At 40.3% G+C, this 25,101-nt stretch overlaps 1 long non-coding RNA gene across 1 annotated transcript in view; it reads left to right on the top strand.

The window, feature by feature from the left end:
• The first annotated feature begins 6,098 nt into the window (after window positions 1–6,098).
• The window catches only part of LOC132407571 (uncharacterized), a 111,781-nt gene continuing 92,778 nt past the window's right edge, over window positions 6,099–25,101 (top strand). The window contains exons 1-3 of the long non-coding RNA XR_009516516.1: window positions 6,099–6,109; window positions 7,867–8,440; window positions 24,031–24,152. This is a non-coding gene — a long non-coding RNA (uncharacterized LOC132407571). The remainder of the gene's footprint in view (window positions 6,110–7,866; window positions 8,441–24,030; window positions 24,153–25,101) is intronic.

Below are 25,101 nucleotides of genomic sequence, written 5' to 3'. Positions count from 1 at the left end.
GACTCTCTATATAGAGCATGAAATTTTGCACTGGTTGTATCATCACTGATTGCAGCCTTTCTATATAATAAACATCAGAGCTAATTGCTCACATCTCTGCCTCACTGATCATTCCGAACTCTCAGGGATGTTAGTTTGTTCCCAGTACAGGACTCAGTAAGAGCAGGTAGTTACACGTCTGCTATACACACACACACACACACACACACACACACACACACACACACACACACACACACACACACACACACACACACACACACACACACACACACACACACACACACACACACACACACACACACACACCCTTAGTCACTGCAGTTTCCTTTATGTTGAAATAGCATTTAATACAGCTATTCTATGACTGCTATTGAGCGAATTCTGATCTTTGCAAAGACATGACATTTAGGATTTGTTGCATCAGAAACCACACAGGTTTAATTGATATTTCACCACCATTCTTCATCATGATATACTCCTGGCTTTCTTTGTCAGTGTTTAGTGCACTTATGAGTCACAACTTCAAAGTAATATTTCTTATCAAAGCACATAAATGTCACCATATGTAACCCTGAGATTCATTTTCTTGTGGGCATGCACAAGTCTATAGAATAGTGCAGTAATGGCCCATTTTGGGGCCTTGTAATAGTGCAGAATGCCATAGACAGAAAGGTGTGAATGAGGTGATTGAATTAGAGTGACAGCTGACTAAAAGCTCAGTGTCACTTCTGTGGGTTGAAAGCAAGTTTTCTGCAAAGTGATTCCCCCCCACCCCCCTTGCATCTGGTATCTCCATTGTGAAGGGGACCATGCTGTGAAGATAAAATGCAGTGCAACAAATTGGAAAAAGTGTACGTGAATGGTGAATGACTTGGAAAGGCATTTAGGTGGCTGGATGGTAGAAACACAAAGTGTGAAAATACAAGTTCTGCCTCTCCAGCAGAGATCTCACTTGTGCTCTTTTGGAAGTAATCATTCCTCACAGGTGGGTGGATGATTTAAGCGCTGAACCGGATTGAGACGGTCAGGATGCCGGGGTCAGAGACTAGGGACGAGTTTGGCTCGCTGCTCTGTGGGATTTGCTCATCTGTGTGCTGGGCAGAGGCTGTGTCCTGCAACTGGTTGACTTCCAGATCGGCTGCAGTGATGCCTGGCTTTGTGAACTTCGGTTCTGACTGCTGTTTGCTTGCTTTTACCATTTGTGTGACTTGATTTTTCATCTCTCTCTGCACACTGGATGTTTGACAATCTTCTTTTGTTTTTAATGGTTCTCTTGACTTTCTTTGTTTCATGGCTGCCTGTAAGGAGACAAATTTTGTTGTATAAAGGATACATACTTTGCTAATATATGTAATTTGACTCTTTCGGCTACTGCTGAAATTCTACAAATAACTGAAGCTCATAGGGCTGGTGATGAAGTATTTTAAGCTAAAATTTGTGACTAAGTCATTTGCTTATCCTCACGGATGCCCAAGTAGCCATCTTGATATTAAGCGTGATTAGGAGGAAGAGCGGTGGCTTCACTCCAGAGTGAAACACGCAGCTGAAAAGAGAACAGGTCAAGAGAGGAGCTTGTAGCAAATGGTCATATTTGCTGACTTGAAGCTCAGTCGTCTTTAATGCTTTAACATTCGCACCTCATGGTAACAATGGTGATTGAAGCCTCCAGCTGCTGCTTGAACTCAAAGGATCTATTGCAACGTTGATTTGGCTGTGAAAGTGATTGCAGCTCTTGACGGTTGTGCATCTGACTCTTCCTGGCAGCAGCTAGTGTAAAAGAGAAGCATATTGCCATTCCCAGCATGCTGCTGCTCAAAGAAGACGCTGAGGCTCCTTCACCAAAGAGCCAGCCTCCTCTCATTCCTACTGCATTATAGCAGTGTGGTGAGCACAATGCTTTATGACAAAGATGACCCAGGTTCAATTCCTGCCACTGTCTGTAAGGAGTTTGTATGTTCTCCCCTTGACCACGTGGCTTTCTTCTGGATGCTCTGGTTTCCTCCCACAGTCCAAAGGAGTAATACAGGGTAGGTTAATTGGTTATAATAAATTGTCCTGTGATTTGGCTGGGATTAAATCAGGGGATTGCTGGGTAGCATGTCTCATAGGGCTGGAACAGCATATTGTACTCTGTGCTGTATCTCAATTAGAAAAATAAGTCGACAGATCAAGCGCTTATGGTTGATTGATTGCAACTTTCTCCACAGTGCTAGCATACTCTTTGCTTTCTGGGACCTCAGCTGAGCTTGGCTGTTTCCTAAACCAAAACCTATTTTAATCCTTCAGTAATGGGTTCCTTAAAGGCAGAGATTTCCTCAGGATGGTGCCCAGTATATTGGCGACTTATTCATTCCACTGCAGTTCATTTCACCTATCTTATTTCAGCCATAGTTTTTAGGGAAAGGTGGCTCTATGGTGACTAGGCATTCCCATTCATGGCAGTGATTACAGTTTCAGTCTGGAGAACATGCTCGTATGTGCTGTGGTTCCATATCATGAGTCACAGGTTGAATTGTAGAGAGCCCTCAAACAACACATTTGCTGCCTCGACCTTGCTGAAGAGAATCCAGCTTCTCTGAGCATGTTGAAACCTCATCCTTCTTCCTTTTACTCTATGCTCCAGTGCAGGTTCCAAAAGAAACAGTGTCCAAACTTTCCATGACATAATATTTCGAAGTTAAAAGTACATTTATTATCAATATATGTAAGCAGCGTACAACCCTGAGATCTGCCTTTCCCACAGACAGCTACGAAACCAAAAAGAAATCCCATGCAACCCATTTAAAGAAAAATGTCAAAAAAAAACCCAATACAAAAAAAAACAGCAACAAAACAAAAAGAGTGAAAAACACAGAATACAAAACTTGCATTCGAAAGAGTCCAGGTATGTTCAGTTCAGCTCGATGTTTGTTATCTGCAGGCTGTCCTACCCTGTTTCAAAGTCACCCAAAATAGAAAACCAAAAAACAGGAGCAAACAGAATCCAAAAACACATTCTAATGACCATTGCCATTCCCAGCATGTTGCTACTCAAAGAAGGCCCTCAGGTTCCTTAAACAGAGATAGCCTACTCTCATTCCCTCTGTGTGGTAGAGTAGTGGTTAGCACAAATCTTTACAGTACAGATGATCCAGGTTCAGTTCCCACCAGTTCACAAACCGCGTCAATTAAACCTTGCCCAGAAGCAGCACCATCCTCCAACAGCATTCAAACACAAGGACCTTCCTTCAGGTGCAGCAACTGAGAGGGCAAGAGAGACCATCACACACAGACACCTTCCTCTGGCAGCAGTGAACGAGAGGCTGGTAGACGGTGCTGAACACCCACTTGCCCTCCGCACATGTCTTGTTAACATTTAGAAGGGTCTCAGGAATCTCAGCACCAGCAGGAAACACAATGCACCATCCCTTTAAAGAACATAGAATGTAAATCAGTAGAGCACAGTGCAGGCTGTTTGGCCCACAATGTTGTGCCAACCATTTAACCTACTTCAAGATCAATCTTACCATTCCCTTCTACACAGCTCTCCATTTTTCTATTATCCATGTGCTTATCTAATAATCTCTTATATGTCCCCATTGTGTCCACATCTATCATTATCCCTGGCAGCAAATTCCATGTGCTTATCACTCTCTGTGCAATATGCCTACCTCTGGCAAACCCTCCCCCTATACTTTCCACTAGTCACCTTCAAGTATGTCCTTTCACAGATTCAACAGTTCAAAAGTTCAAAGATACCTTTATTATCAAAGTATGTATGCAGAATACAACTCTGAGATTCATCTTCTCCAGATAGCCATGAAAGAAAGAAAACCATGACAGGGGTTCAAAGTAAAACATCAACACCCCCATACACAAAAAAAAAAAACAAATCACACAAACAGCAACAAGAATGTCAAACACCCCCATACAAAAAAAACCAAATCACACAAACAGCAACAAGAACGTCAAACACCCCCCATACACAAACAAAACAAATCACGCAAATAGCAACAAGAACATCAACTCCCCTTTAATAATTTAATATTAGCCATTGTTGCCCTGGGATAAGGCCCAGGGTGTCCACTCTTATTTATCTTATACACATTTATCAAGTTGCCTCTCATGGTCCTTTGCTCCGAAGAAAAAATCTCTTATTTGCTCAGCCTTTCTTCATAAACCATGTTCTCTAATCTAGGCAACATCCTGATTAATCTCCTCTGCACCCTCTCTAAAGCTTCCTCATTGTTCCTATTATGAGACAACCAGAACTGAACACAATACACCAAGTGTGATCTAACCACGATCTTATTGGGTTGCAATGTACTTTTCCTTTAAGAGAGTAGGATCCCATTAGTGCAACTAATGCATTGGAAAGAGAACTAACTGTGCGCAGCAATTATGTAACATGCTGTTAGCTCTCAGCTCGTGTTTGCCTTGCAATACAGCCAGGGATAGGGCTTAATAATACATTACAAAACTGTGCCCATTTCAGGATTTCTCTGCAGACTGGAAGCATAATTTACAATATTTAATTCAGTATAAAATCAAGTCCAAAAAGAGAAAGGAAAAGGAAAGTAAATGTGGAAAAATATGCTTTAAAATTTTTCTGTGGTGTGTTGGTGTGGCATGCAACACAAAATAACAATGTTCAACAATCATAAAGAATAAACAATTATATAAAACTAAAGTCAGAGGTTAAAATACATATACAGACTAAAATCTACATCAACTACTACAGACTAGCAAGTATTCCAATTTGAAGAAGCTTTGCAGTTCCAGGGTCATTGTTTGACAGTAATTTAAACGAAACACATGGTTAAAATTCGACTTGCACTTGAATGCAAATGCCCTCAGTTTTACAGACTAGTTTGCTTGGTAAGTCTAGATAAACGTGCCTATTCAAATCTTCAGCTGCACATCAGTACGAAGTTAGTTGGCAAGGCCCTGTTACAGCAAAGCACATGGAGAACAGGGAATAAGTATCTTCCATATTTTACTGGTTGTGTACAAAAGCAGGCTTTGCAATAGTACTTAGTCTTACTAATGTATTCAACATTATTAATGCTGAATGATATAACCATTGCAAAATTTGAAGTTCATCCCTGGAGACATGAGCTTTACTGTTCTACTTTAAGAAGTTAACTATATTTAAAACTTGCTCATATCGAATTATAACCTAGAAAATTAGGTGACTCATTTAATTTGGCACAGTTTCTTCTTGTGCTTTTCACTACTGGTTCTGAGTTCAGCTTTACTCATCCGGTCAGAATGCCCCATGCAAGCTCATTTATCTCACCCGTGTTGGCGTGACATTTTGTCTCCCTGCTGGGGATTGAAAGCAAGAGCAGACTAAAGTAAGTAATATGAAAAAAAAATATTTTGCTGCTGGGCCTTACTTCCTTCTCAATGGCTGTAGATTTGATTGCCTGTTGCACTATAATTGCATTCCCTTTCTCTGTTTGACCATGTGACCTTTAAATAAAGCACTGCCACTTATTCCAATTCTGCTATCCTTCAAATGGTAAAATGGCAAATGATCATTTTAGAGGTGACTCGCCTTACAAAACAGCCATCTAGGATCCTGGATGTTCTGGTCTGTTGTAATGGGTTTCAGTTTCCCTGACCCTTTGGTCAAGTCCCTATTTTGTTGTCACTTCTTAATCTAATATAGCATAATATTAAGCACTGATAAGTAATCGTTGGCTCATTTTCAATTGTTTAAATGGGACGGAGCAGGGGGCTCAAAAGGAACCTTGGTAATGAGTCATGGCTGAGAACCGCACCGACATTTTTCAGATTTCTCTGCTCAGGTAATCATCTCTTCATGTATTCTTTATGTATGTCTGCAGGAGGTAGTGGAGGGTGATATTAAAATGAATCATGTTGTTTTGCTGAAACCTGTATAATGATGAAGAGGGTCATTAAGCATTCACAATAAAGGTTTGCCAGTAAGCAAGTGCATGTATCTGATGGCATGCATGGTTTAGCTATTTATACTGACTTCACTTACAATACTGCCTGTGTGAATGTTAGTTAGCGACAGAAAAATAATTGACAGAGTTTGCTAAAGCTTCACCAGCTTCCTCCTTTTATTTTTTCAGGTCAGGTCTGTTCTTTCCTGTTTGTAAGTATAATAGGCTTCCATCAATTATTATTGGTTACTGAAAGTTGCATTAATATATCTAAAGTTATGAGAAAACCCAGAGCTGAAATAAGCCGGTTCAAATGTTTGCCATTTTAGAAATAAAGTAATCTCAAAGCATTTATTGTATAACACTCTTGATAATTAGAATTGTGATAAATCCACGGAAAAAGAATAGACCTTTGGGTTTTGTTAGAAAAAAAAGTAGTCTGAATTCTTAGAAAGTCTGAATTGTAAATCCTGTAAGAACATATTCATAAATAATGAAATATTTTGAATGTAATTGTACATAATAAGGTATATCATAAAATAATTTATAAAATTTATTATTTATTGAATAACCAACAGTCATTTTGGTTTCAGAGGAAGATTTTCATTTTAGCAACATATACTATAATCAACTCATTCCACTTCGATGTCATTTCAAGTTGCCATTTATTGCTGGAAAAATTCTCATGTAGTATATCTTTTGACTTTTCTTTTTTAGTTTTCAATAAGGCAAGTAACAAAGATAGAACTACTAAACAAACATCCTTTATTAAAGTCAGGGGAGCTGGTATAGCAGTGTATTAAAAGTCGTATCACATGGTGCCCATAATTCTTAAAGGTACGCTTACATTATATGCAGACTATATAGCTTTCCTTTGGAAAAAATAACAAATGCTTACCAACAACTCTTGACATATGTATTAAATTAATTTGTCAATTAACTATTTTCATGTCTGTGATATTATGCAAATATGTAATTATTTATAGAGCAGACAACAATTGTAATTAAACATACAAGTGCCTTAGTGTTCCACAACTCTCCAGATGAAATAAAATTAATGTTACTGCATGAAACTAAAATTAATATAATGGCATATCAGCTCCCAGTTTGTTAATTCCAATACATCTGTTCTTGAAGAGGTTTTGTAAGTAATTAACTGTGCATCCTATATTACAAATATCACCTAAACTGCAACAGATCATCATTTAGCGTTTCAACCATTTCCTCAGCATCAGTTGTCACAACATCCTTTCATCCATTTATTCCAACCGTAACTACGAATGCATATTGTTTTCAATACATTCTTCAGCACCATAACTTAAATTCTGGAAATACACAGGGGATAAGATAACACCTGAAGAGTGAGAAAAACAGAATAAACATAATCCCTAAGAAGTTTGGGGTTACCATAAATGTTTACGGTTCATCACAAATTTACAAGAAGATACCCATTCTTTGACTCTTAATGGAATGCCATGCTGGAAACTTCAGAAATTTTCCACCATTTGAATTAGGGAATCATTTGAACAACCAAACAGGTTAAAGTTCATGCAGGAACTGTCTCCACTCATCTGAACAGAAAAGAAAAAGGGAATTTATATTTTTGGATTGCTCTATTTTACAGAAACATCTTAATTGCTTTTAGTACATAAGCATTTCAACAGTGGTTGCTATGTTTTGGTATACATATAAACTAATCAAAATTAAACAAGTGAGTCTATAATAATGTATCCAACTTTGTGTTTGCTTTCAATGAACAGTGTTCATAGACTTTTTTCTGCAACCCAAGTCTTGATATGATTGATTTGAACCCCAGCTTCGGCTCAAAGTTATTTTGTAGTGAGATCAGTTCTTTCTCTATTCTTCCTGTTAACTCCACATTAAAAATGTTCAGGAATGGATTTATTAACAAATCTCAAAATCGGTTCGAGAGGAGATTCTGAAATCTCTCTGACATGTCTTTATGCAGCTCATCCAGGTGGGCAACAATATTTGAAGAACATCATCAGGTACTCTTTCTTTCTCTTCCATAGGCAATGTTCCACTTAAATAGAGTTTTGACTTTGATAAGATTCACATTATTTCCTTACAATTGAAGATTTATTTCATTAAACCTTCTGAATAATTCTGAAAAATATGCAATGCCATGCCTAATATTCTTGAATTGGTTAGAGAACGAAGCATTCGATTCATCAAAGAATATTATCACATTTTCAAAAGGTGCATAAGTGTCTCAGGCAGTTTTCTTTTGAAAACCATCAGTTTTTTCAAGACAGTAATAACCCCATGGTAGCTTCCTATTATTTATTTTGCCCATCTATTGCTCAAGCAAGAATGTTGGTGAGCAGAGTATCCTTTTCTTTGAAAAATTGCTCAACAATGCAAAATATTGACTCACCCTTCTTAATTGTTTCTAGTCCCCTTGCAAATAAAAACTCTTGAATCTTTTTTTTCTTCTTTTATGCAGTGAACATAACCAAGAAGCAAAGTTTCTTTGCCTGTCAAAGTTGACTCATCCACCTGCAGGGCAATTGTTGTCTGAAGTATGTTGCACAATGTGACTTCCACATTCTCAGAAATTTCATCCATTTGTCTTTGAACAGAGTTCACTGAGTGAATTCACTTTAATTATTTATTGAAAATAATCTAAGTTCTTGTTTGCTTTATGAGAGTGTATTCTCTTCAATTGTTCAAGGAGCCTTGATGGTTTCATTTGCATCATTTGAAAAAATCTTTTTCACACGACAGACACGTTGGCTGCTGTTGGTTGTTTGGTTCTGGTATAAATCCATAGTTCAGATACTCAAGTTCAAGTTGAAGTTTACTTGTCATTCAACTGTACACGAATACCCATGAATATAGCCAAACAAAACAGTGTTACTCCAGAAAAAGGGTAAAATAGAGTACCAACAGTCACACACAACATATGGCACATATAAAGTCGCAAACACATCTGAGATATCAATAAAATACAGTTACACAAAAATATATAGTCCATGAATGTTGCAAAACTCTGATGTCGACCACAATATAGTTTATCTTCTACTGGTGTGTTGGTGTGCTGCAAGGAGACACTCTGGCACCCTACATCTTTATAATTGTCCTTGATTACTCTCTACATCAAGCTACCAAAGATCATGACAAGCTTGGTTTTACTATAAAACCAGGACAAACCAAAAGGGTCAGAGTTGTTAAGCTTACAGATCTCGATATTGAAGATGACATAGTCCTGCTCTCTGACCAGATGGAGGAAGCACAGCAGTTACTGACAAAAGTGGAAATTGAGTGCAATAAATTTGGACTTCACCTAAACACTAAAAAGACGGAGTACATGGCATTCAACTGTGACAAATGTACTCTAAAGACCACTAAGAATGATACCATTAAGAAAGTCTAAGACTTCAAATACCTCGGGTCAAGAATGATGAGTTTGGAGAAGGACGTAAAGATAAGGAAGGCGCTGGCGTGGAGGGCTATGAATGACATGAAGGAAATCTGGAGGTCGAGCCTGACCAGAGGGCTCAAAAAGAGGATCTTCATAGCAGTCATTGAGTCCATTCTCACATAGGATGCGAGACGTGGACACTCACCAAGACCATGCGAAAGTCACTGGATGATTGCTATACACGAATGCTCTGGATGGCTCTTGACGTGAGTTGGCAACAGCACATGACGAACGTCGAGTTCTATGACGACCTACCGATGCTCACTACTAAAATCGAAGCGAGAAGACTGCAACTAGCGGGGCACTGTCTACGCCACCCTGAGCTACCTGCCAGCCTAGTCATCACATGGGAGTCCAAGCATGGGAGGATGAACCCTGGGCGCCCTCACAAGACTATAGTCAACACGCTCCTGTAAGATAGTGGCGCAGCTAACGTAGATGAACTGAACACACTGATGAGGGAGGGGGAGGAGTGGAGAGTCTGTCATGGTGCCCAAAGCTGGCCCGCTAGGCCTGAGTCGGCGTAGAAGTAGAAAGAGTTCTACTGAACGAACACCGGAGGCACTGTGCGCTGACTCTGATGCCTCTCTCCTGTATGACTGTAAACAGGCAATATCACGTCTTGAGGCCTAGTCCCCCAGCATCCACCCCGACCTCCACCAATAAATCAGTGAATCAGACATACAGCATTCTACATTATAAATAACCTACAGGGTCTTGCGATCTAAAAAGAAGTGACTAGGTTGGTTACTCATTGTTCAAATGCACACTATCTTTGCTCACTGACGCATCTGATGCCTCTCAGAAACAGGCAGCAACGCGATCAGCACCAAGTCCTGCCCTTTCAGTTCCTCCATCAACAAGCAAATTGCTGATGGGGGCAGATCTGCATTACTTTAAGTTCTTAACGTCCAGCAGGATTTTGAGATCGCAAGAAATACAGTTATAAAAGACAGTAATGCCTTTGATTCACACCATAGAAGCCACTGTGATGGAAGGTGCTGCCACTTTTACTCACAATATATTGTCAAACCTTCGTTTTCATTTGGCCTGCTATTGCCATTTTCACCGTCAGTCGACTATTGTTTAAGTCCACCCTCAATTAATGTGATTAATAATGGGATAAGTTATGACATCGTAATAGTTCTGGGAAAACCTGACTCTCTGGCGGAAGGTGCATAAAGTGGAGCACCGATATCTCGGTTGGGCCATAGGTTAGCGAATGCAGTCAAGACCACTTGAAAGGGCAGGTTCTAAACTTTACCCCACACCCTAATTCACAGGAATTGCTTCACTGTGTGGTTAGAATATGTGAATCATTCTAGATAACACTGTACTACAATAGTGAACAGCAAAAATGTGCAGGCCAGGCCTAGTAGTAATATGTTCTTCAGTCCAGATTTCTCATGAAATGCCAAGTGCAGAAGTGTCACATTGCTTTTCCAACAATTCTAATAGGGTTTGAACAAAGTCGAAGAGAATGATGGATTAGCAAGGGATGAGATGATTATGTGATCATTGTAATCAATTATGAGGCGTTGAGGATCAAATGCTTATAATAAGTAATTAATGTCATAAATTAAACCTGTAATTACTCAGCTTCTCCCCTTGCTTCTAACTCTCACCTCCCCCACCATCCCCTTTATTTTTAATCATCCCTTTAGAACTCACACCTCCTCCAGGGGGCGGTATCACCCACTGTTGAAACCACAGCTTTACGGGTATTAAATGTTTCAACAAACATTTTTAAACTTTTATTTAATAATTTGAAAACTTTTGATAATTTCTGAATGTTTGTATGTGCTTTGAAAGCTTTGCTTAGCTGTTAGCAGCTATTTGGACCCTAAAGTGTTTTATGGTTTTCTTTAAACATTTAATATTTTGGAGAACAATCTTCCAAAGCACACAAAATCGTAGGGGATTACATTAGGAGCCTGAGTAATTGTCAACAATGTGAACATATTTAGAAATAAATGTGCTGAAATTGAACTTCATGTTAATAGCAAGTGGAATTCATACAATTCAATTGAAATTCTCTCACTGTTATTTTAATGAAGATGTCATATCATGTCTAATAAATGTAAAGGATTTAAGCAGCATCATTATCATGAAAAAAAATCCAGAACCAAATGTAGAAATTCTGTTCTTTATGTGTAATTTTGGATGATAAATCTTGCAATATTCAAAACAAAATTACGCTGTTCATCTGACTTCTGCATTCTGAATGACTAAATATATTAACTTTTAACAACATTAAAATATGATAATATCAAATGATTGCAGTTCCATTTAATGCCATTCTGGCTTAATCAATCATTTATTAATAATAACATTATTTTTGAATAGCAGCCTTCATAAAAAATGTTTCCAAGCTTTTTGATGAATATTGAAGGAAGCTTTGTTTCAGGAGTGTACATTTTGAAGCATTGCACACTGTTGTAATATAATGAATGACAAGAGAAATGAATGAAAACTGTTGGTACATTAAGGAATGTAGGCCTTGTATGGCCTTTGGAAGATTGAGGGCCATGGTTGCATGAGAGATACAAGGGTTCCCAACCTTTTTTATGCCATGGACCACTACCATTAACCTAGGTTGGGAACCACCTGCACTGGAGACTAGTGGTGAGATGCGGAGATTTTTTTTTATTTATTAGAATGATTTTATTCATTAGAGTTGGGGAAGCCATGCTTGTGCATAGCATTTAGCACAAAGTTATTACAGCATGGAGCATGGGAGTTCAGTGTTCATTTCTGGCATCCTCTGTAAGCAAGTTTGTATGTTCCTTATTGTGTGTGAGCGGATTTTGTCTGGGTGCTCCAGTTTCCTCCCACAATCTGAAAGCGTTAGTAGTTTAATTGGTCATCGTAAATTGTCCCGTGATTAGGCTAGGACTAAATTGGTGTGTGGCTGTGCAATGCAGCTCAAAGGACGGGGGGCCTATTCTGCTCTGTATCTCTAAATAAAATAGAGTTCTGGCTGGAGTGCAGAAATATTTGGAATGGCGTGGGTTGGTGAGCTTGCAGAACTGCAAGGAATTACAGAGTTTAAAAAGTTCAAGATCATAGGAGAATATGAAGAGTAGGACATTATTAAGAGTCGATAGTGTATAAATCATTGAATCAACATCTATAAACTAAGCACACTCCAGCCCAGTGTTTCGCTTGTGCTCCATTCAGATTCTAATGTGTGCATAGATTTGGGTTCTGGAAATGCCACACTTGGTTAACCTTGTGCCTAATTTATCCTCTCTGCCTATGAGTGTTAATTCTAAATTAGTATGTCTTCCAACTGTTCCTCTGTGCTCAATAAAACAGATGTCCTTATATGTAAATATAGATCGTGAATGTTCATTGTTCATCCACACACTGAAGGATTCACATTCGGGACAAACATCTTTCTTACCCAGTCTCACAGCATGTGGTATCGGCAGGTAATACTGATGTGAGATGTGTACGTAAGACTGCAATCAGAGGTGGAATACCCTGCAAGGAAGTTTCAAATACCCTGAGATGTTGCTGGCCTGGGGTGGCAAAGCCAGACCCTGTTAGAACCCAAAACATGCCAAGGAAAACTAAGTTCTTATTCTGCTGCCCTGAATAAAATGCAAACTTAAAAAGAACCTTGAATCTGTCACTTTGAAAGCTAAAAAGTTTTAAAATATCCTAGGTCTCTTAATATATGGAAAAAACATCTAACTGTGTTCTAAAGACATCAGAGCCGATACTCCAAATTTTATAAATTAAGTCAGACTATATGATACACTGAGAAATATGTATTGCTAAAATGCAATGGTTCTATCAGAAGCAGCCACATTAATACACACCATAATCAAAAACAAACATACCCTTGCTCAATTTTGGTCTATCTCTTGTGAAGACTGCACCTCTTTCTTGGGTGTGGTTTAATGAATGCCAATAATCTCTGTTCAACAATAAATGACCAACCTCAATCAGACCATTTGGTTAGTGACTGAGGGTGCAGAGTAATGCTTAAAAAACTAACAAAACAGCTTGGCTTTTGAGCTTCCAGGGTCGCTGGGTTTGGTGCATTGAACAATAATAGACAATAGGTGCAGAAGTAGACCATTTGGCCCCTCGAGTCTGCACCGCCATTCTGAGATCATGGCTGATCATTCACTATCAATACCCAGTCCCTGCCTTGTCCCCATATCCCTTGATTCCCCTATCCATCAGATATCTATCCAGCTCCTTCTTGAAAGCATCCAGAGAATTGGCCTCCACCGTCTTCCGAGGCAGTGCATTCCACACCTCCACAACTCTCTGGGAGAAGAAGCTCTTCCTCAACTCTGTTTTAAATAACTGACCTCTTATTCTCAATCCATGCCCTCTGGTACTGGACTCTCCCAACATCTGGAACATATTTCCTGCCTCAATCCTATCAAATCCTTTAATTATCTTAAACGTTTCAATCAGATCCCCTCTCAATCTCCTCAATTCCAGCGTGTACAAGCCCAGTCTCTCCAATCTCTTTGCGTAAGACAGCCCTGCCATCCCAGGAATCAAACTAATGAATCTACGCTGCACTTGCTCAATTGCCAGAATGTCCTTCCTTAAACCTGGAGACCAAAACTGTACACAATATTCCAGGTGTGGTCTCACCAGGGCCCTGTACAAATGCAAAAGAACATCCTTGCTCTTGTATTCAATTCCCCTTGTAACAAAGGCCAACATTCCATTTGCCCTCTTCACTGCCTGTTGCACTTGCTCATTCACCTTCATTGACTGGTGAACTAGGACTCCTAGGTCTCTTTGCATTTCTCCCTTACCTAACTCGACACCGTTCAGACAATACTCTGCCCTCTTGTTCCAGCTTCCAAAGTGGATAACTTCACATTTATTCACATTGAATGACATCTGCCAAGTATCTGCCCACTCACTCAGCCTATCCAAGTCTCCCTGTATTCTCCTAACGTCCTCTTCGCATGTCACACTGCCACCCAGTTTAGTATCGTCAGCAAACTTGCTGATATAGTTTTCAATGCCCTCATCTAAATCATTGACATAAATCGTAAAGAGCTGTGGTCCCAATACAGAGCCCTGTGGTACCCCACTAGTCACCTCCAGCCAGTCTGAGAAACCCCATTCACTGCTACCCTTTGCTTTCTATCTGACAACCAGTTTTCTATCCATGTTGAAACCCCGCCCCTAGTGCCATGAGCTCTGATTTTACTCACCAATCTCCTATGTGGCACCTTATCGAATGCCTTCTGAAAATCTAGGTACACAACATCCACTGGCTTACCCTCGTCTAACATCCTTGTTACACCCTCAAAAAACTCCAACAGATTAGTCAAGCGTGATTTGCCCTTGGTAAATCCATGCTGGCTCGGCCTAATCCTATTTCTGCTATCTAGATGTGCCACTATTTCGTCCTTAATAATGGACTCAAGCATCTTCCCCACGACTGACGTTAGGCTAACAGGGCGATAGTTCTCCGTTTTCTCCTTCCCTCCCTTCTTGAAAAGTGGGACAACATTAGCCACTCTCCAATCTTCAGGAACTGATCCTGAATCTAAGGAATATTGGAAAATGATTACCAATGCATCCGCAATTTCCTGAGCCACCTCTTTTAGAACCCTCGGATGCAGACCATCTGGACCCGGGGATTTATTAGCCTTCAGTCCTACCAGTCTACTCATCACAGTTTCTTTCCTAATGTCAATCTGTCTCAATTCCTCTGATATCTTATGACCCTGGCCCATCCATACATCTGGGAGATTGCTTGTGTCCTCCCTGGTGAAGACAGATCTAAAGTATGCATTAAATTCTGTTGCCATTTCCCTGTTTCCCATAACAATTTCTCCCAATTCATTCTTCAAGGGGCCAACATTGTTCTTAACTATCTTCTTTCTCCTCACATAGCTAAAAAAGCTTTTGCTATCCCCTTTTATATAGCTGGCTAGACTGAGCTCATACATGATTTTTTCTCTCCATATTGCTTTTTTAGTTAAGATCTGCTGTTCCTTAAAACTTTCCCAATCATCTGTATTCCCACTCATCTTAGCCCTGTCATACTTCTTTTTCTTTAATGCTATACAATCTCTGACTTCCTTTGTCAACCACTGTGGCCCCTTCCCCCTCTTTGAATCCTTCCTTCTCATTGGAATGAACTGCATTTGCATCTTTTGTATTATGCCCAAGAATATCTGCCACTGCTGATCCACTGTCTTTCCTGCCAGGGCATCCGCCCATTTAACTTTGGCCAGCTCTTCCCTCATGGCTCCGTAGTCTCCTTTATTTAATTGCAACACTGACACCTCTGATCTGCCCTTATCCCTCTCAAATTGTAGATAAAAACTTATCATGTTATGATCACTACTTCCTAATGGCTCCTTTACTTCAAGATCACTTATCAATTCCTGTGCATTACACATCACCAAGTCCAAAATAGCCTCGTTCCTGGTTGGCTCAAGCACAAGCTGTTCCAAAAATACATCCCTTAGACACTCCACAAACTCCCTATCCTGGGGTCCAGCACCTAACTGATTCTCCCAGTCCACCTGCATGTTGAAATCTCCCATAACGACTGCATTACCTTTAGCACATGCCAATGTTAACTCCCTAATCAACTTGTACCCAATATCCACGCTACTGTTTGGGGGCCTGTACACAACACCCATTAGGGTCTTTTTACCCTTACTGTTCCTCAGCTCAATCCACACAGACTCTACTTCCCCTGTTCCCAAGTCACCTCTTGCTAAGGACTGAATCTCATTCCTCACCAACAGGGCCACCCCACCCCCTCTTCCCATATTTCTGTCTCTACGATAGCACTTATACCCTGGTACACTCAATTCCCAGGCCTGATCCCCTTGCAGCCATGTCTCCGTTATCCCAACAATATCGTAGTTCCCCATTTTCATCTGAGCTTCAAGCTCATCTGTCTTATTTCTGACACTACGCGCATTCAAGTATAGAATTCTTAGCCCATTCCTCCTCTCTTTGCTTAAAACACTGTCTACTGTACCTAACCCAGCTCCTTGAACTTCCATCGGGCAAATTGCACCCTGAATTTTGATGACCTTCTCAAGATCACCCAAACCTTCTACACATTTAACCCCATGCTCCTTCTGACTAACCCTCTGGATCTGGATCCCTGCCCCCTGCACATCTAGTTTAAACCCCCCCGAGCAGCACTGGCAAATACTCCTGCAAGAATGTTAGTACCCCTCCGGTTCAGATGTAGACCATCCCTTTGAAACAGATCCCAATATCCCTGAAACAAAGACCAATTATCCAAAAACCTGAACCCTTCCTTCCTGCACCATGCTCTCAGCCTCGTATTAATGTGCATAATCATTCTATTCTTTGCCTCACTCACACGTGGCACAGGTAGCAATCCCTAGATTGTCACCCTGGAGGTCCTGCCTTTCAGCTTAACTCCTAACTCCCTGAACTCTCTAAGCAGGACCCCCTCACTCACCTTACCTACATCATTGGTCCCTACATGGACCACTACATCTGGGTTCATGCCCTCACTCTCAAGAATAGTCTGCACCCGATCTGAGATGTCCCGGACCCTGGCACCAGGGAGGCAACATACCATCCGAGACTCCCGATCTGCCCCACAAAATCTCCTATCTGGCCCCCTAACTATAGAGTCCCCTAAAACTATCGCTCTCTTCTCTTCCCTCCTCCCCTTTCTAGTTGAGGGTTCAACCTCTGTGCCAGAGGCAGGACCACTACAACTCATTCCTGGTAGGTCATCCTCATCAACAGTATCCAGTACGGTATACTTATTGTTAATGGGAATGGCCGCAGGGGTGCTCTGCTCTCTCTGCCTGCTCCCCCTGCCTCTCTGGACCGTCACCCATCTGCCTACTTCTTGGTTTTTTGGTGTGACTACCTCCTGATAACTCCTATCTATCTCTGCCTCCACCTCCCGAATGATCCATAGTTCATCCAGCTCCTGCTCCAACTCCCTAACTCGGGCTGATAGGAGCTGCAGCTGGACGCACCTCTTGCAGGTGTGGTCATCAGGGACAACAGTGTTGACCCTGACGTCCCACATACTGCATACGGAGCACACCACTGCTCTGACTGTCTCCCCCATACCTGAACTGGATTAATAGAATGTCTAAAAAGCACCTAGCGACCTTACCTTCTTCCCCTCAGCGAGCAATCACACAGACTTACCGAAGACCCCTTACTCCGAAGCCCACTTAGCCTAAGCCCAGGACTCTGCTTCCACAGACTCCAACTTAGCCAAAGCCCAGGACTCTGCTTCCACGGACTCCGCTGCCCACTCTGAAAAGAAGTCCTGCCTTTTAAAGTGCGCGCTCGACGCTGACGTCACTCGCGCCTGCGCAGTTCCCCCTCCTCCACAGGTATTGACCAGGTAGGCTTAAATCCTACCTACACGGTCGAATTCTCTGAGCTCCCAGCTGAATCACAAGCTGTAACTTGCTCCCGATAAGCACACTGTGTGTGCATAATTATCCCATCAATGTACTTAAAATTGTTCAGACAGGCTGGGTGAACTTGATTTGCTTTAGGTTGTTATTCCTTGCACATTGAAATCCTTAAACTCAATGCACAATATCATCAAAATCTACTCATGTCATGTCATTTTAAATTGAATATTTCAGGGCTTCTCAGTAACTTTTTTCCTAAATGGGCCTTCCACAAATGATCCCTCTGCCTTCTCAAGTAGCATAACACCACTATACTTAAGGAAAAATATGTAAAGGAGTTTTGGCTATTACGCAAACAGACCTCAAAAAACCCTCACTTCAAATTAGTTCCATTAGTATGTTTTTCCTTGTTCAAGTTACCCATACGAGCATTTCACTCATGTTTGATTGGTACCAATCATTTCTGAATTAAATTGTGTCCATTCAGAAATGATTTGGTAATTTCTTTGTTCTATTCAGTTTTGAACTTTTGATGTTTTCTCCTTGTCGTCACACATTCTGAGTTATTTTCTTCCCTTACCAATGTAAATTAGAGCTTTATATTTCAACATATTAACTTTGTTCACTATTTACAAAAAATGTGAGAGCACAGCATACTGAAATTGTCAATGAGCTAGAGGTCCACAGCAGATGCCATCTCATTGGCTCTTCACACAATCCTGGAACATCTGGACCGTAAAGATGCCTACATCAGGATGCTCTTTATTGACACAGCTCAGCATTCATCCCTTTAAAATTAATCAATTAATTCCAAGATGCTGGCCTCGATTCCTCCTTGTGTAATTGGATCCTGGATTTCCTCAGTTGTAGACCCCAGTCAATTTAGATCAGCAACATCTCTTCCATGAGCTCCATTAGCACAGGTGCTCCACAAAGCTGTATGCTTACTTCCTGCTCTATTCACTTTACACTGTTGATTGTATAGCAATTTTAAATTTGCATTTGTACTATTTCAGAGGACCTGTCCAGGGCTCCTACTTCATTGGGAGCTTGTGGAAATTCAGGATAACATCTAAAATGTTGATAAACTTCTATAAATGTGTGGTGGAGAGTATATTGACTGGCTGCATCACAGCCTGGTATGGAAACCCCAATGCTCGTGAATGGAAAATCATATAAAACATAATGGATTTAGCCCAGACCATTGTGGGTAAAGCCCTCCCAACCATTGAGCAGATCTACATTTAGCACTGTCATAGGAAATTAGTGGCCATCATCAGGGATCCCCACCACCCAGATCATGCTCTCTTCTCACTGCTGCCATCAGAAAGAAGGGCAAGAGCCTTAGGGTTCGCACCAGCAGGTTCGAAAAGAGTTACTACCCCTCAAATATCCGGCTCTTGAACAATAGAGGAAAACTTCATTCAACTTCACTTGCCCCTTTATTGAAATGTTCCAACAACTAATTGACTTGCATTCAAGGACTCTTCGTCTTATATTGTTGTTATTTCTTGCCATTTATTTATAATTGCATTTGCACAGTTTGTTGTTTTTGGCACTCTGTTTGAATGTTCTAGTTGGGTGGTCTTTCATTGATTCAGTTATAATTACTATTCTGTAGATTTGTTGAGTATGCCCACAAGAAAATGAATCTCAGGGTTGCATATGGTGACATATATATATACTTTGATAATAAAACTTACTTTGAACTTTGATCTTTGAGATGGTAAATTTTAGATTTTTTTATCATCTGTGAGTCTCTGTTTATAATGCACAGGGTGTTCCTCCACTGCCTGATTGTAGCCTTTTTGACACCTTGCCCGTCACAGCTACCTGCCGTGAATTCTGCATCATTGATCATCCCACACCTCTTACTAGTAATGTAGCCATTCATGGCAATGGACTTGATTAGGCCAGATGATTACATGAAGGACATTGCTATATTCCCCTTATGTTCTCTGTAACTTCCATATTGGATTTTTTCAAAGTCGGATGGACAGTTCCTTTTCCAGAGATCAATATGGCAAAGTCTCAACGATGGCAGCCAGGTTGAGTCCCAGAGTGGTGAGGGTTGGAGACTAAAAGAACAGCGCCATTGGGAAATATAAATGCCTGTTTCAGTGCATAATTATTGATGCAAATTCCCCAAAACCAAATTATAGCATGATTTTGGACAAATCCACAATTATTTGCAGAAATTCTATTTGAGCCTTATGAGCATATGTTTAGCAACAAAAGAAGATTGAAAAGCAATTTATCAGCAACTGTTGCAAAACTGTTTGTAGGAACCTGCATGCTCCTTAAGTTACAGCAGTGGCTATACTTTAAAAAAAAAGCTTTGTTCATTATGAACCAGTCCACGAAGTAGCAAAGTCTTCGGCAGACTTGTTTGAATGGAAATATGCCATACTTTCCCAACTCATTGATTACTTTTTCTCTTTTGGTAATATTTCTGTGTGACTTAAAAATGGCAAACACATTCACCTTTTGTCTTTTTAAGATATATGATCAAAAGCAATGTTTTGAAGACTTGGTGTGACAAACTACATTTGGAGGATTAATGGTCAGACAAAACTTTGGGGTGTTGTTGTGTATCATGATTCATTCTGTCTGTGTAAGCACCATAAACCACCCAGACAAAAGGCTGAGCAAACACATTCAGTAAATTAGAAAGCAGCAGGAGTTCCCAGCACATGAATTAGTTTAGAGTAATGCTTCCATAATAGGATTTGTCGATGTGTAAGTAAGAGTGGCAGTCTTGGAAATCTTTTGCTATATTTGCTATTAAATATGAGTTACAATTTTAAACAATCTATCTGGATCAAAATATGCCGGTTAGTGGCTATCCTTGCATAGCTATGGATGTCCTACAATTACTTTGGTCAATCTGTGAAGGAATTTGTTTTGTACGGTTTAGTTTAGATTTATACTTATCAAGAGGTTGCAAACAACACTGGAAGAATGACTAGTTAATTCATTTTGACAGTGGTACTTGTTAAGAAGTAAATTTTGGCTAAGGATTGGTGGAGAATTTTCCAGCTGTCTTTTGAAATAATTTTAATGAATTTTATAAATCCATTTGAGGGATGAAGATGCAGAACCTCATTGGAGGAATAATGTTCTGACAGTACAAGACTCTCTCTGCATTGTGTCTCCCTCTGCAGAGCATCAGGCCAAATTTTGCCTATATGTCTTAAAACACAGTCATCAGAGTTAAATGCAACTATGCTTTCTGCTGAGTCAGAATAGACTTTCACTATGTTTAAGAATAATTTTGGAGAAAATATTTGTTTATACATTTTCTTTACTAGCTCTCTTTTTCATCCCTTATTCCCACCAAAATCCTCCCTCTGAAACTGGATCCTTGACTTCCTCACTGGAAGACCACAATCTGTGTGGATTGGAAATACCATCTCCACCTTGTTGCTCATCAACACTGGTGTACTTCAAGCTCATGTGCTTAGTCCATTGCTCTACTCTCTCTACACCAATGACTGTGTGGCTAGATACAGCTCAAATGCCATCTATAAATTTGCAGATAACACAAATATTGTTGGCAGAATTTCAGATGGTGATGAGAAGGCATACAGGAGCAAGATAGATCAACTGGTTGAGTGGGGTCACAGCAACAACCTTGCACTCAACGTCAATAAGACCAAAGAACTTCAGCAAGTTCTTGTGGACTTCAGAAAGATGAAGGTACACACACCAGTCCTCATATAACCATATAACAATTACAGCACAGAAACAGGCCATCTCGGCCCTTCTAGTCTGTGCCAAAGGCTTACTCTCACCTAGTCCCACCAACCTGCACTCAGCCCATAACACTCCATTCCTTTCCTGTCCATATACCTATCCAATTTTACTTTAAGTGACAATATCAAACCTGCCTCTACCACTTCTACTGGAAGCTCGTTCCACACAGCTACCACTCTCTGGGTAAAGAAGTTCCCCCTTGTGTTACCCCTAAACTTTTGCCCCCTCTCAACTCATGTCCTTTTGTTTGAGTATCCCCTACTCTCAATGGAAAAAGCCTATCCATGTCAACCCTATCTATCCCCTCTATCTATCGTCAGCAAACTTAGCCACAAAGCTATCTATTCCATAATCCAAATCATTGATAAACAAAGAAGCGGCCACAACACAGACCCCTGTGGAACACCACTGGTAACCGGCAGCCAACCAGAATGGGATCCCTTTATTCCCACTCTCTGTTTCCTGCCAATCAGCCAACGTTCCATCCATGTATGTAACTTTCCCATAATTCCATGGGCTCTTATCTTGTTTAGCAGCCTCATGTGCAGCACCTTGTCAAAGTCCTTCTGAAAATCCAAATGCACAACATCCACTGCATCTCCCTTGTCTAGCCTACTTGTAATTTCCCTCAAGAAAATATTTCTCATCAAGGGAACAGAAGTGGAAAGGTGAGCAATTTCAAGTTCCTGTGTGTCAGCATCTCTGAGGATCTGACCTGAACCCAAAATGTATTAATGTAGTTACAAAGAAGGCGTGACAGTGGCTAGATTTCATTAGGAGTTTGAGGAGATTTGTATGTTACCAAAGACACTCACAAGTTTCTACAGATATAATATGGAGAGCATTTTATCTATCTGCATCATCATCTGGTATGGGGAGTGGGGGGGGGGGGGTGCGGAATACCTGTTGCCCAGCACAGGATGAAAATAAGCCACAGAAAATTGTAAATTCAGTTTGCTTTATCATGGGCATTAACTTCCCAAGCATCCAAGAAATCTTCAGGGAGCAATGCCTCAGAAAGGTGACACCCATCATTAGAAAGCCCCCATTACCCCAGACATGCCCTCTTCTCATTGCTACCATCAGGGAGGAGGTACAGCACCCTGAAGGCACACACTCAGTGATCTGCAACAGCTTCTTCCTCTCTCCATCAGATTTCAGAATGGACATTGAACCCATGAACACTACCTCATTACTTTTCTTATTCCATTTTTTGCACTATTTAATTAATTTAACTTTAAGAGAGATAGAAGAGATTGTAGATACTGGAAACTGGAGCAACACACAATCTTTTGGAAGAACTCAGTGGGTCAAGCTCTGTCAGTGGGAGGAATAGAGATGGGAAGGCATCCCTCCCACTCAGTTCTTCCAGAAGATTGTAGTCCCTCCCTCTTTATTTTCCTTTTCTTCCTTGGGTGAGTTTTAGTTCCACAGACATTGAAAGTATAGCTGATGGCTTGTGACTGCAGACAGTCAGTATTGGAAAATGTTTTCTCTTTTGAAAGGAAGAGATAGTTTTCAAGTAGGAATAGGGCCTCTGCAGATTCAGTCTGCCAGCTCATTGTCAAAACAAGCTACTAAATTTAATGTTACTGCAATATCATTTTAAAAATGAATTCAGTTAGTCTCTACATGAATACCAAAGGAGTTCAAATTTAGGATTTTTTTTACATAGATGCAGCTTCCAGATTCTTTTAAAAAATAATTTTGACTGACAGAAAATTATGTTAATGTTATTTTAATAGAATATCATATTTAATGTTATGATACAACATTTTTCATTTAAGTAGGGCTAAGCAATTTATTGTAAAGGAGGTTATATCTGCATGTAGGACCCAGCAGTTCAATTTGAAGTAAGCAATCATTGCTTCAACTACTATTTTTGCAAATTAGAGCATAGAGCTATTCACTGTGAATGCGAGGATGCCTGGTGCCATTGTCCCACTCACAGCACACATATAGTTTGTTATTATTGTCATAATGTCATAACAAGTTAGTACATATTACCATCAAGCAAATGAACATATTATCTTTCCCGATCAAATATATTGGTAGAAAATGCAAATGCAAACTCGTTTCTGAGATGTGATTTTGTGTGCTTTTCTGTGACGACTCCAGCACCTTTGAAGTAAAATATGGAGCCACTCTTAAAACTGCAAATTGATGTTAGATCAGATTCTGACCACAAAAAGCAAGCAGAGCAATTTATTTTTTTCCCAGAAAAAAGCTTGAAATTAAAGCTGATTTTAATGGTGAGGATTGTAAATTTACTTTTGCTATGTCAGCTGACCAGGCTAGGGAGGAAGAGAGATCCCTGAAGCTGTATCCATGCAAATATCTACACAGACTTTGTGATCTTTGCAGAGTAATTAATTGTATAATTTCCCAAGTGCAACATGAAAATACTATTCTACTTCACAAAGGTCCTGCTTACTGAGTGATTGACTTAAATTAATAGCTTCCAGTAAGATGGTGGTGTGGGTGGATGCAGCATCTTCTAGTGGGTCATTGAAAGGTGTTATTACCTTTTCTAAACATGTTATTTTTATGATAGCAGGATCTTGTTGGACATTAAAAACTTAGAGCACTAATGGCCTACCTCATCAGCAAGTTGGTCGATGGTAGAGAAATTGAAGAACCGTGCTGCTGCCTGTGAGATGTTGATGCGTGAAGAAGGTATGCAGTCTAATAGTGAGTGATCATCTTAGTCACTTTTCTAGTGATCGCAAGACCATATTAAACATTGGTGGTGTGGAATGTTGCAAGTTCAATTTTTTGTTTATTGGCAAATGGCAAGGGGAGACAGCGGTGGAGCTACACAGCCTCAGTTGCAGTGAGGACGAGGCCTCAAGCTGCAGTGTCACTTGTTTGCAGCTGCTTGGGGGAGACAGCTGAACCAGGTGCTCTACCAGACTGCCAGAGGGCGTGGTGCAGTGTCCATGCTGCAGTCGGTGCAGTCCCCAGTGTTCATTTGGCAAAAGACATGCTGTATTGTGTTTAACTGCAGACTGTTGCAACATTGATTGATTCAGGGACTTGGACCATATTTTTTACATGACTGTGTTTTACTGCTCTTATATGTGTTTGCTATCTTATAAGTGCTAGAAATTCCTTGTGCCGTATGTGGCTGTTGGCATTGTGCTTTGCAACTTGGCCCCGTGGTAATGCTGTTTTGTATGGCTGTATTTATGAGTGTGGCTGAATGATAATTAAACTTGAACTTGAACATTAAGGATGAAATAAATCTATTTGAAAGTGAACTGTTTCATTGGGATGGGTGACTTAACAAGAACACATTGCAATAGTGAGCAGCTTATTAAATTGTGATTTGAGTTGGATGAGTACATGGGCATAGTGTGTCCTCATTGGAGAAATCCTGTTTTCAGTCAAAAAAAAATCTTTGGATCATTTGAGTGCTGCCTCACAGCAACTTCATGATTTGGGGAAGATACTCTGGAGAGAAGTCTTGATAAGTCTTGAAGGTGTAATGTGTGTTCAGGTTTATTGAAGATGGCTGCCTACTTGAGAAGATTTAAGTTGATGCAACCATTTTTTCCCCAAGAGAACATGGTGAAAGTCAATTTCATTCAGTCATAGGCATTTGATAAATCACAAACACAAGAAA

The sequence above is a fragment of the Hypanus sabinus genome, chromosome 18, assembly GCF_030144855.1.
Source record: "Hypanus sabinus isolate sHypSab1 chromosome 18, sHypSab1.hap1, whole genome shotgun sequence".
In the NCBI taxonomy this organism is placed as follows: domain Eukaryota; kingdom Metazoa; phylum Chordata; class Chondrichthyes; order Myliobatiformes; family Dasyatidae; genus Hypanus; species Hypanus sabinus.
The sequence above is the reverse complement of the archived record's forward strand: the minus strand, read 5'-3'. Positions and strand labels throughout refer to the sequence as shown.